The 14,696-nt window shown below is 34.3% G+C and overlaps 1 protein-coding gene across 1 annotated transcript in view; it reads right to left on the bottom strand.

Moving 5' to 3' along the window:
• Positions 1–8,449, bottom strand: part of LOC133521979 (extracellular serine/threonine protein CG31145) — a 132,426-nt gene extending 123,977 nt beyond the window's left edge. The window contains exon 1 of the mRNA XM_061857141.1: positions 8,183–8,449. The gene's annotated coding sequence lies outside the window, so the exon portion shown is untranslated. The remainder of the gene's footprint in view (positions 1–8,182) is intronic.
• Positions 8,450–14,696: the final 6,247 nt, after the last annotated feature.

Below are 14,696 nucleotides of genomic sequence, written 5' to 3'. Positions count from 1 at the left end.
AGCAACAACATTATTTCTTATTTAAAAAAACGCGCATGCGGTGTGCGCGTTAAAATCAATTTACGGTAAGCGTATGGCACCGGTTCCAATCTAAAGCAGCTTATTCACAGTACTCTGCTGCCTAGCAGGAGATCTCTAAGATATGGCAAATTATGGATATGGAGTAAATTTAGCCTAAAGCCTTAAGGGAATTCGCTTTAAAAAGCATAACTCAAAAACTTATGTCACATGTTCCTTCAAGATAAAGCGATAAACATTTTTACTGGCCTAACTGGGACTTTCGGAGTTTAGGTACTCATTGTAGAATAAAGGACTCAGTAAAATGAATCTCACGCCCTCTTCATGCAAGCGCCAAGTATAGGTACCTATAGTAGATAGTATAGTAGATCCCATATAGAGGATTGGAACAGGAACCGGTAATGGGACATAAAACCAAAAATTTTGTACAATAAGTAACTAAAACTAGCTTATAAGTACTGGCAACCTTTTACCATAAACAAGAATCATAGAGCATCTTAAGTTTGATGTTTCATTAAATTTGCTTTTTTCTTAAGAAATTGGCGCCAAGCCAAAAGTTGTCGTGGAACTGAAAAAATAATCAGTAAAAATTCTTAACAACTCCGCTAAGAGAGGTGAGTACGTATTTTAAATTATAATAATACATATATTTACTTCGTGTAAATTAGAATGAGTTTTGTTAATTGCATTTACCATGAGATTAGATACAACACATTATGTTGTTACTCCAGAGATGTAAAAAAAAGATATTTTGCCCAATCCCATTATAGGAGCTGTAAAACTGCATACCTCCTATGATGGGACAATCTTATACAATGATGCTTGCCATGCGTAATTGCATGTTTTAAGAATACATAAGTAAAATGTAGTTAAAAAACATGTCAACTATTTTAAAATTTCACGTTTGTGGCAGTATGGTATGATAGTCAGCAGCATTACTGCAGCAGTATTGCAACGCGACATTAAATACATTTATTTTAAATTGTGGAATTAAATACATTTATTTTAAATTAATATCCTTGTCCCTATTCTCGTTCTTATATTTTAGATCGTCATGATTCAGGGTCATGTACTCATGTCGCATTATAGGGGACCCATCACTGGTTCCTTTCCATTACCGGGGGTTCCATCACTGGAGCTTTGTGGTCCATGACTGGAGATAAAAGACATAGTTTTAATTTGATGATTATGTGGAAAATAATTGCAGTATCTTTTGTACAATACGCCTGAAACATAAAAGACGGATAAGACATTCAGGAATAAACTATTTCTATTCAACTTATAACACGCTAAGGAGTAGTATTTTTACATGTATTAGGGAAGTGTCACAAATGCTACAAATTTGCTCTTAAATGTCCCATGACTGGTGCCGTTACCCGATGTAGATTTAATGGAGTCGCTTTGTAAACAGGATCGGCTTATATTTCCTTGCACTCGTCATTTTAACTAATAGTAGCCAGAGTAAGCACTGACACATTGTTACACACATAGTTGAAAGTGGCGATAACCTCATGTAAGCTAAGCATTAGTGGAAACGGTCACCCGGTTAGCTTAGCTTTGACCTCGCTCTCTGCTAAGCACCTGGCACATCTCTGGTAGGAAAGCCTAATCACACCTATGCGTGAATATTTCTCACATGTTACGGAGAATAACTCACAGAAGACGTTTGACAGCACATTATGCACCGATCAACTTGGAAGATAGATGAATTAAATTATTGATTGCAATGCGGTTGAAACGCATCCGACTGTGAAGCAAAAACTAGCAGTCTAGTTTTTCTCGCGGTTATATGTATGAAACTAGTTGGTAATATTTTAGTATCTGTATAACTATTTGATACAAAACCAAGCAAGTCAACCAACCAATGTAGCATAATAATGTCATTTATGTAAGATTTGGTTCATATTAGCACCACCTTAATTTGTTTGTTTATTCATATATGTAATAGTTAGTTATGTATAGCAACTAAATATTAGCTGAATTATGTCACGAAAATCGGTGTATGGTTATTACAATTTACACTTCAAATATGTAAGCAGTGAGAAAATTTTAGAAAAATAGAATACACGCAAAAATCAGACAATTATTACCTAAGTAGAACAATGTTTGAATAAAGATAAATTATTTTGTAGAAACTTACATTACTTATGTATATTAAAATAGTGTGAAAGATCTTAACTGATTAAGTTCGTAACGAATTGGACAAAGGGTCACATAGTGGGAATAAGTAGACCTCCGCGTCGTGAGAAGCAGAAAGAGACTCCGATGCGTTTCACTTCCTCGGTCATCCGAACTCATTGCAAGGCCTTTACGAGTCTATGCAGTCTTGGTACCATTACCATGTTATAGGAGCACTTTCATTTAACCATTAGCTAACGTATAGTCTGCAGAAACTGGTAAGGCGTGAATTTAATATTGTTTCTTCTATTTGTCTTGTTAACGCAAGTTAAATATATAAAGCTTAAAAATTTGTTTTGAAATAAATTAACTAGAAACCGTAGAAAGTTTTAGAAAAAACGAATTTTCTAAAGTCCCTTTTGCGACAATATTTAATTTCTTTCGGGTTCCTATCCACTTATGGAGGTAAAAGGTGAATGTTCCGGTTTTAAAACTATTAGGTCAGGGAAAAAGATTTTTTCGACCAACTAAAAGGCTGATGCAAATATTTTGGATAAAGAAGGGGAAGGGAAATCGGCATAGATTTTCGTACATTGACCCACCCGTTGCTATCTCTACTGCACGCAGATGTAGTGTATACTTATTTTCACGTGTCTTGCTATTTCCGTCAGTCTCGGTACAAATAGTACTGACATTGACTGAAGTACGAAAGTACGAACGTTTCCGAAAAAATACGATGGAAAATGATTATGCACTACATCTGTAATTATATTGATGTAAAGTTCGCACAGTGACATTCTGACATTGAAAACCGGCATCATGAACGGGATTGCTGTCCCGCTCATGATGCCGGTTTTCAATATGCGCGCGTTAACTTAAAATAAAAGTTGACTGTTCTATCGTGGCCTTCATAAGCTCAATTTAGAGATGTCGAATGTAATATAATTGCCTAACATGAGCAATATAAAATAATCGGTGAATTTAAAAACTGATAAAACTTTAAAAGTAAACTGTTCATATTTTATTGCATCTAATTAACCTAACTTTATGAGTGAGATTCATGCATTATCCTGTGACCGCTTTGGTGGTAGCCGAAATATACAAATAATATTTTAATTTTTCTCTTGTTCATTGTCCAGTTGATATACAGTAAAACCTTTCCGCTAGTCTCTGCTATACCTAAATAATAGATGCGATAGTTAATTGTTTAAGTATCTGATAAATATGCCAGTAGATAATATATATCCTTGGACAACAATGCCTCAGGGGCCTATTTTAGATTTAAGCTAATTATAGTAATACCCCTGTATATATCCATTACGTATACTATTATTGTAAATAAAAATATGTTAATAAATACATAAAGATGGATATTAATAGAGAAAGAGATAATATTCTTTCATCTTAATGCTTTGTAATGGCCTTCTATACCTATACTACTTTCCTTAAGTCGAGTATGCTTAACCTACATTTCTTATAACTAAGTACATTAGATCAGAAGAGAGTCTCAGTAGGTAGTGACAATAAAATTATAAGACAACAAAGTATACAAATGTCAAGGAAATATGTTAAAGTTATTGACTGATGAAAGTAAAGTAAGTTATGAAATAAATGAAGTCTTATTTTCATGCAACTACTGGCTCATAAATAAATACCTCAAAACTACATTAATATAAGTAGTTACATCATGTACGTTAACTAATTATACTGCACGTGCAGTTTAAACGACCTATTTTGACTCTTATATCCTTCTATCCTTAGCACTGACGGCTTACGAATTAGGACTTTAGTTTTTTTTTTATATATAGCAGTCCTTATTTAAACATTGAATGAAAACTTAATGATGTCACCGACGACGAAATATAAAATTTAGCATTTTAAATTCATCACGGAAAGCTGAAGATAAGCTAAAAAATTCTTTAAATGCGTCTGAGTAAATGTTGTTCATAAATATTCCAGATTGCGTAATTATTTCTCGAGATATTTTGCAATGTGACAGGCAGACGGACGGACACAGTCACACCATAACGGTTCCTCTTTACCTTTTTGATACGAAACCCCAAAAAACATCTCCACCTATAGATACCTCTATTATTCGAATAACAACGTTCGGAGCAAGCAATTATTGTCGGAACATACCTAAATTAACGAATAACAACATTAAATTTTATATTTTTTATTACTTGAACTGACAGAAGGCCACTGTCACAATTAATTTTGACTTAAATATATATTTTTTTTATGATAACTGCTGCAATAACGGATTTATTACAAAAGTCATTTGGCTCGCAGTTAATATAGCGTGCAAGCCTTTATCTAGTCGGACATCCAACGTTTGATTATGATTTGATAGTGATAGGTATATTATAAAAAGTATGTAGTAAATTTTACGGTATACAGATAACCAAATAAAACCGGCCAAGTTCGAGTTGCACTCACGCTCTGAGGGTTCCGTAGCAATACTGTTGTTTCCAATTTTTTGAAACGCTCGTATTACGTTCTATATTAACTAAAAGTTGCCCTAAAATTCAACTTTATACTAAAAACGGCTTTACATATGTTAAATGAACAAAATATATTTTGACGGATGCTTTCGCGCCCAAAACGCTCTTTGAAAATTGAGTGACGTCACAGTTTACGGTTTAACACATAATTACATACACACGTAGAAGATACCAGCTGTCAAACGACATTTGTCATTTGTTGTCTATTGCCTAACTGTCAACAGTGTCAATCCGCGAGTTGTGACGTCATCAAAATCCTCAAAGACGTTTCGAGTTTGGTCACGTGACGTGTGCCAAAAGATATTTTAAATTCAATATTTACAAAAATATGGTCATTACAGATCCCCTAAAAGTAGTTTAACATGTTCTTATAATCCAAAAGAATTTATTGGGATACAATTCTGCCCTAAGATTTGTAGGTGGAAACAACCCTATTGGCTACTTGACAGTTTTTTGTAAATAATGTCAAATGATCTTGATTTTCCTGAGGATTAAATGTGTATATAGGATTCATTTAAGCAACACAAAGGTCAGAAATGAGAGTTAAAGTCTGACGCTCGCACTCGACAATTGAAACTACTCTAACAAAATGATAATGTGATGTGACGTCACATTCCCTACATAAGTCTGTCCTAGATGTATGGAAGATCAAGGAAATTGCCATTTTGACCCTGTAATATTGCGTTTATGTGTATAGTTGTCATACAATTTATTGTTCAATAAAATGTAAGGAATCGAATGGTACCATTTTCATTTCTATTTTTGAAAGAAAAAATTTTTTTTTTTGAGATTTTGGAGCCTTGGATTTTTTTATAATCTGTATATAATTTTTTAAATTCCACTTTTTTATAATGGATGGCTCATTTTCTATCCATTTAACTAAATTTTGTTATAATATTCAACATGTATCAAGTACCCAATTCGATGTTTTTATTTTAAGTCCAAGGCAGTATTATTAATTATCAATTGTATGAAAGAGACCGATGTTTTATAGCAATTTTTCTTTTCGATGTGATAAAGACAAACATTTTTCTTTTTTATGAGAGAGAGAGATAAATTTTATTTAACACCATAAACTTTGACTTTGAATGTACCTAGGTCGATATCGACTATATCGAGTTTCGTGTGTGAATCTTTAACTATAATATTTAACGATAATAATAAAAACAATGAAATGATCTTTCATGGTGTAAGGATCATTATTTATAAATAGCTTATGTTTTGACTATTCTTATTTTTATTTATGACATGATTATAAAAGAGTGTCAATTGACTCTTACTTGTCACTGGTTCCCGCCATTTTGAATTGTTATAAAAAGGCGGGTAAGCAATGAAAAGCGGCCAATTGGAGTACAAGTTATAGACGTTATAGTGAAAACGTCTTGGAATATTGATTGTAAATTGGTTGTTAGTTGTTATTATGTATGTTACTAACGAATACAGTTAAAATATTGGTACAAGTATTCGTTTTCATCATTAATCCGGTAATATCCCAATAATCGGGACCTCCCCAGTATCAATGGAAAGATGTACTTACCTACTACTTTATTATGTATAAATTTCAGCTGTTTATTTTGACATAGGAGGAGGAAGCTTAGTAGTAGAGTTACGTTTGTGTGAGGGACCCTTAAAAGACACCAGCAAACTTTATATATAAAAAATAGTGTCATCTTTTTTAGTGTTCCGTAGGCAAAATGGTAAATCAAGATATGCCATTTTACTGGTATGTTTTTTTTATATAATATGAAGGTATGGAGCCCACACATATTTTTACAAGGCCACCATATCACTAAATTTGTGATGTGCTTAGAGTCAGACCAAGATATCTCTGCAGCGATTTTTATAGCACAGACGTGCAAGTGTTATTTAAACGTCTTAATGTCATAGAAGTTTAACGTTTAAAATAACACTAGCACGTCTGTGCGTTAAAAATAGCTGCAGAGTTATCTTGGTCTGACTCTACATACTCTTCAGTTTTCCATGATGCATTTAAAATGCCTAATTACGCCGATGACATCATCAAATTTTCATTAAATGAATCATCATCAATCACAAGGTCAACTATAAAAAAAAATGTCCCAATTGTTAAGCCGTCAGTGCTAAGGATAGGAGAATATAGAATAGAGTCGAAATAGATCGTTTAAACTGTTCGTGCATTAGGTACTAGCTGTTGTCCACGACTTCGTCCGCATGGATTTATTCCCTGAAACACACTTTCAACCCCTTTTTAACCCTATTAGGAGCAGAATTTTCAAAAGCACTATAATTATTTTTCGTGTTTTCTAATATTTCTCTTCCAACTAATTTCAAGTCCCTACTCAAATCGTTCCCATTACAAACTTTCAAACCCTTTTTAACCCTAATAGGGGATGAATTTCTAAAAATGCTGAAATCATTTTTCTTCTATTATAATATACCTTTTTACGAAGTTTCAAGTTCCTACCTTAAAATAAAACTTATTCCCCTTACAAACGTTCATCCCCTTTTTAACCCCGTCAAGACATGGACTTCCAAAAACGCTGAAATGGCTTTTCTTCTATTTTAATACAATACCTTTTCCCGAAGTTTCAAGTTCCTTACTTGAAATAAAACTTGATTCCCATACAAACTTTCAACCCCTTTTCAAACCCCTTAGGAGTTAATTTTTTGAAATCGCTTGTTATTATGTATTTTATAAAAACAACCTAGTGTGCAAATTTCAACTTTCTTGCTTTTGTAGTTTCGGCTCTGCGTTGATGAATCAGTCAGTCAGGACACACGCATTTATACCTACGAGCATATATAGATATAGAAGAAGACAATTAGTTTACCTAACCTAAACTAAATGTTGTACTTATTATTATATGTACGTCAGCCGATAACTTTAAATATAACTCCTTTGCTTATGTTTACTTTGTTGTCCTTAAAAATTTTCTTTGAATCTGACTAAGTATTAGAAATAAAAGTGTAAGCAGACTCGAAGTATTAAAATATAGCCATACAGGTCGTGTATAAGTAAATAGATCATACATAGTAAAATTGATAAATAGACCCTTATCATGTACCTATCGCCAATAACAAAGCAAGAATTAAACAAGCAATTTAAAGTTTAATCATCAATCCTTGTCACGAAAACGTTATAAGTAGATACTCAATGTTGCCTAATGTAACAGAATTGTTACTAACTTCAATTCAAGTGCAAAAATTAGATTAGTGGCCCATCCATCAACCAGTTGAAGCTGATTATGACATAAAACAACACAGTTCAAAGACTTTAAAGGTTTCATAACATCGCCTGACGACCTTAGCTTGGTAGGTATCATTAAAACCATAATGCTACAAGAAAAATATATTTATTACTAAAACTTAGCTGACGGATTATTTCACAATCTTAATTAAATTTCTTTTACAATCCCAGCCAAGTTTATGTGAAACCCGCGGTGACAAACCGCAATAATTTCCTTCTCGTGTTGCCACTTCAACGCGCAATATTTAAACCTATTAGAGGACAAAAGGAGCGCTCTATAATGATGTAACTTAGCAGGTAATTTGAAAGAGCATACCTGTGATAGATGACCGGCGAAACGCGATGTTTCCTAATCAAAACAAATGACGGCGAGAACTGCAATGTCCAATTTTTCAATTATAATCAAACCTCTTTTTACGGTTAACTCGCGATAACGCGCGGTGAAAAACGTGTGAATACTAACTGGAATATTGTTGAAATGTTTCCCTAAAAGTTATTGTTATGTACGTAAATGTTTACGCGAATGCGGAGCCGACGCGCGTGCGGTGCAACCGGCCTCAGAATTGGTACTGAGGTACTGTGTACTGTCGATCGTAGTTATCGTAGTTTGACGTTTGACTTTAGGAGTTCCGCCCATAAGGTTAACGTAAACGTAGACGTAGAACCAACTCTATTGTACCCAGGCGGTTAACGAGGTATCTTTGTCGCATAGAGAGAATACTTGTATTGCTTATCTGATAAATTTTGCACGCGATAGAGTCAATCGAAATAGAAAATTGCCATGAAACATGCGCCTAGTTCTAGGACGTCGTCACAGGGAAAATATAATACGTTCTTGAAAATTTATGATTTTTATATATGATCATAAACACCTTGCCTTCTCAGTGTATTTTTTTATTTACACTTTATTGCACAATATTAATGATTTTTATATATGATCATAAACACCACACAACACCACACATTATTGCACAAAATACAAAGGGCAGATGTAATGCCTAACGGCAATCTCTACAAGTTAACCATAGGGCTAAACAGAAATTTAAAAATGGTACAAGAAGAAAAGTATGAGAATTTAATTTTAAATCTATTGCAAACAACTGGAAGATTTAATAAACTACATATGCATACAATACACAAATAAAAATATTATAATATACATATATTATAATAATGTAGAAGTATATAATTAATAAACTACTACATATTTCTTTCCCATGAGAGTTTTCCCATGAAAAATTGAAAAATATTGCAAGATGTAGGTATTTCATTTCCTAGCTACAGTTTAATATAAAATATTTTATTAATTAGAAAATAGCTACAGTACAGTTGCAATAGAAGTAGATAGACCAACGCGTTAAAAGTAAGCTACCAACCTCTAATAATTTTACTAATGAGTAGAGATTATAAATATCCCTACAGATTGCGTTCAAAAATATTTTCAACACTAATAGTTTTACACCAAAAATTAGAGAATAGTAGACTTTTGAGTTTCCAAAAACCCGCCGCCAAAAGACGCTCCCATACAATCAAAGTTACGCTCTAATTTTAAAACGACACGCTAAAATAACATGTAAGGCATCCTGGACATTCAAGAAACAAGATTTGAACTGTATGATACGTTAAATATCAGGCCTAGATATGATATGGATTGAATATGTGTGTGAAAAAAGTGACGTTCCTTCAAACAAAAGCGGTTGCAAATAATAGTAGATAATATGCTTTTTTCTACTCGTCGACTATAATGGTTGAATTACAATTTCGTATAACAAACTGTAATAAATAAGCGAACTATGATGAATTTGCCCAATCACGTGCCGCGTCTGTCCAGTGGAAAAGACACCAACGCGCTACTATTTTATGAGTAATATTCATATATTATGCACGAAATACTTACCTAATTTTCTTTATTTACCTATTTAGGTCTTATTGTATAAAAAGTCATTATCGGAAATTTTAGAGCTGCGCTCTTGTCGGTGAAGCAATCTCCAGGTATTTTTTCCTTGGCCTTTTCTTTGACAGCTTGATACGACACGGCGTTCACTTTTTCCTTCATTTCGTCCATGTATGTCCTTCTTGGCTTTCCTCCCTTCCTCTTTCCTTCGACTTTCCCTTCTATGATGGTCTTGATAAATTTGTCGTATCGTAACAGCTTTTCCGCCCAGCTTATTTTCCTATAAGTAGACAAAAGTATTATTTTAGAATACTTGTAGAAAAAGTACTTATTGTATACAATAGTGATATCATCAAGCTTTTCAATCTCGTACCTTAAAAGTACTTATTGTATACAATAGTGATATCATCTAGCTTTTCAATCTCGTACCTTCATTAGGCCACTCAGCAAGCTTCGTGGCCTGAACACGGTACTCGACTAAAAAGCTCTCTATTATATCACGATTGTATAAAATACTATTGGTGACTGCCACACTGGACAGGTATGAAGGTAATGTTTTTGTTAAAAAAAAAAGGGTAAGACTTTATTATTATGAAATACATATGCAAACTGATATCGATTCTCAAATATAAAATAATTTTTTTTAAACATTTGTAATGCAGGGAAATATTCTATTAAAATCTCACTGAAAGTTCAACATTTTGCCTATATTATCCCGGTTAACGGTAGTTATTATCATTTCATCCCTTAAGGGGGTGAATAGGGTGGTGAAAAATACTATGGAAGTAGTAATTCTACAAAAGCTAGTATCAATTCAAACTCAGATGCGTGATAAATAAGTAAACATATCAATAACTTAAAATTAGTAGCACGCAGAGAGTAGCGGGGCATGTTTTTATTTGTAATAAATATAAACCTAATACAGCGGCGCAAGATTAATGATATTCTATTAATGTTAACTAATCCCCTTATACATAAAACTTTACAAGCTTCAATTTGTTACTCTATGTTTTATCCCTTTCTTACGAATCGAAAAATCGAAATAAGTCAAACTGTCAGATTAAGACAAACGGTTAATAGCTAATTGAGGTTTGTAGCGCGTTTATGAATAAATCCATAAAATTCCACGGGGCCATTATTTCTCGAAATATATCAAAAGCGTGACTTATAGGATCTCATTCACAACACGGGTCCGCCGGGCTAGCACATGAATGGCGCAACAGTATCTCGCGAAATAGACTAACCGTCCCTCTTTAATTTATACAGTTAAAAAAGGCGGGTCGTCCATCTCGCGGGCAAGATACCGTCGCGGCCCTCCTGTGCTAGGCCTACAGCCCAATCTAGCATACAAAAGTTGTAGAAGCTGAATAAAATGGTATTAGGGCATTTTTTAAAGTTAAGCACTTTTGTTTCCTAGAAAAATCTTAATCTACACCGGATAACGCTATCTAGCGTGCAGTTCGTTAACTAAACAATATTTTTTGAATTTATCGAAATAACGGTAATTTTTCTATAAAATTCCATTTTGGGAAAAAACAGTTTCCACTTACTAAATCATAACAAATCACTTTGATTTTGATGTCGATCGCCTAAGCATAATATATTCTAGGTTTATAGGTTTCACTTGAAAAAAAAAATTTTTTTTTTTTGTTTTGCAAATTTAAAAAAAGGTAAACCTATAAGTCAAAAAACAATTCTTCAGTGTATCAATAACATACTAAAAATCATGGAGATTGGAAAATATTTAGATGTGGAAAAACGTTTTCTCTTTTCGTATGATCACGTGCGGTTATTCGCGGATGGTCTAAAACGCAAAATGACTAGTGTAATATTTTGCCTATATCGCTTTTAGTCTACATCGCGAACGGTCTAGAACGCAAAATGACTTGAATGATGAAACTTTTTTATTTCATTAGGTAGGTTAGGTTTGTTAGTTATCTTCAAATGGCCGAGGGCCAAACCGCCCAGAATAGGAACCCCGCGGCAGCGGGGCTCCGTCGACATCGCTAACGTAAAGATTCATAAAACGACGAAAATAATAATGGCATTTTGCGTTCTAGACCGTTCGCGATGTAGACTAAAAGTGATATAGGTAAAATATTACAATAGTCATTTTGCGTTTTAGACCATCCGCGAATAACCCATCACGCGGTATACTTTTCCTTTTAAAACGGCATCGTACCAAGAAAAACCTTCAAAGCGCAAGTCAGGTTGTCACTATACGGAACAGTGACATCTCTAGGCTGGAGATCGTAAACTAATCAAATTCTATTCATTTACTATTCATGTGATCATTATTCTAAAAAGAATCTTGATAGCTATAGGTACATTTGAGCACAGATATTTGTTCCTGAGTCATGGGTGTTTTCTATGTAGGTATATAAGTATTTATATATTATATAATTATATCATTGTCTAAGTATCCACAACACAAGCCTTATTGAGCTTACTTTGGGACTTAGTCAATTTATGTAAGAATGTCCTATATATAATATTTATTTATTACATTTAGGTTTTGACACGACTGCTTTCGACTTTCCATTAAATACAAAGAGTAAAGTAATGATTTACTTTACCCTATATCCCTAAAGTGGGTAAAATTTAATTTTCTATGGGCCCTCGAGAGATGCAACAACTATATCTACGTAAGTATTCGTAAATATTTTTGAGTAATAGCAAATAGTACATTACGATACAAGTGCGAAAAATAGGAAATTCGAAACGAGTGGCGATAAATTAAAACACGACCGAAGGGAGTGTTTTAAATCGACACGAGTTGCGAATTACCTATTCGCACATGTATCGTACAACGTTTTACAGTACATATGGCCCTTTAAATGTTCGACACAGTAACATAATATGCTACTTCTCGCACTAGTGCTATAAAGTAGCCCCATATGTACTGTAAAATAATTTATAGTAATAGAGAGCTATAGTAGAGCTAAAGACATCATACTACTCTTTGAGCTAAAGTAAAAAAAAACGTGCCCCTTAGTTTGATATCCAAAACAGATGGCGCTGTACTGTGCCATATGTTTTGCGGTCACTGAATTGTCAAACGTCAACTTTTGACAATCAGAGTAACCGCAAAATGTATGGAGCTGTACCTACCATCTCTTTTACCTGTCAAATTCGAAGCCCGAAATTGTCTTAACAGGTAATAGATGTAGGGGGCGATTTTTGAATTTCGAGCGCTCGATTTCTTCACACGAAAATCTGTGGAATACGGCGAAATGCTATTTTTGAAATACAAGCAGAATACAAACGATAGGAAATTGGGAATCTAGTGGCATACCACTCGTTTTCAATTATATTGAACGAAATACACGAAATCAAGGGGTAGTAATTCAAAAATCAGGGTGAAAGTAAAAATGTTCCTGGTGGCCGGTCCGATACATTCTCATGGTGGTATCTGCCAAGACGAGCCAAGCGAAGCGCAAGAGCACTACCTACCTTTTCTAGAAGCGCTTGGGCGTTTTCTTTTTGAGCCCGCATAACCAGACCAGATAAACTAAATTCTCGGGATATGATGTCGATAGTGGACTAATAGGGAATATTACGCGAAACTCTGCATACTACCACAATCCATCATAATCTGAGGGTCTACCGCGAAACATCACTATCATCTCTCTATCACTCTTGCATATTCGAGTGATGAAGAGGCAGCTAGTTTCCCGGTAGGCCCTTTGTAAACAAGCCCTCAGAATATTAGTTATTATTCTGAGAACAAACCGCCTTGATGCATCAATGTCATATTTTATTATCAGCAAAGAGCATATAGGGAGCGTGCATGAACTGTAGGAGGCAGCACAGGAGCCGTCAGATTTTTGGCGCGAGGCGTAAATATGATGTTTATTGTTCCGATGTAGCCCACAAGATGGCAGAACCTACTATGCAAAAGAAAACACGTGACGTGCAAATGTACATGTTTATGGTTCCAATTCAGGCCACAAGATGGCAGACCCTCCAACGCGCACGGTCCCTATAATCACTACGATTATCAGTGAAAACTTGTCAAATCAAAAAACAGTTTAAGGCACAGTATGTATAAGTTACTCTATGGTTTACGAAAGGTGCTAGTGCTGCACTCTGGCGGCAGAACATTGCAGTAATACTCCCTATTAAACATAAAAAGTTTCGATTGCATAACTCTTATACTTTAGGTTTTATTGATAATAAATAATAATAATATCTTAAAAACCCCGATTTTGTCACTCACTGATGATCGTCAAAATTCTAGGGTACTACCTGAAGTCCTAGAAAGCGGAAATTTGGTACGTAAGCTAGTATTAGTACACAAACAACAAAAAATTTAAAACTTGGAACTTTTAGCCAATATCTTGGTCTGACTCTATATGGACTCTTTGTTATAAATAATAAAATACAAATTTCAGGATTTTTAGTAAATCACCCGTCACCCTTTAAATTAGGGGATGGTAGATTGTCATAAGCAACTTATAAAAATAAGTAAAATCCCACCAAACACTTTTTTTTATGTAAAATGTTGCCAAGATGAAACGCTCGCACTGTAAAAAGTTATCAGGGCTATAACCGCGAAAATCGAAGTTCGTCAATTGCGGGCATTTTTCTCTGCTACTCTAAATACGTCTCAGTGAGAGTAAAAGAGAAAGATCCCCGCAATTTGCGAATTGCGGTTTTCGCGGTAGGCCCGCAGATCTCATGTAGAGACTAGTCTAGGGCCAAGAATCTAACTCTCACAAACACTACACCTTAGTCAGAATTATGTGGCTTGGCAGTTTCGTATGACGGAGCTGAAGTTTTCGAAAATTTCATGGAGGCAAAAGAAACTTTCATTTTGAAAATGAAAAAAAAAAACAGTTTCCAGAATATGGTTCCTCGGATTGCATTTATAATCTCTGTGGGTTTTATAATCTGCATCGGTCCTTAGTTTCATATGAAATGTAAGAGATATCTA

Source organism: Cydia pomonella, chromosome 10 (genome assembly GCF_033807575.1).
Source record: "Cydia pomonella isolate Wapato2018A chromosome 10, ilCydPomo1, whole genome shotgun sequence".
Lineage (NCBI taxonomy): Eukaryota > Metazoa > Arthropoda > Insecta > Lepidoptera > Tortricidae > Cydia > Cydia pomonella.
The sequence above is the reverse complement of the archived record's forward strand: the minus strand, read 5'-3'. Positions and strand labels throughout refer to the sequence as shown.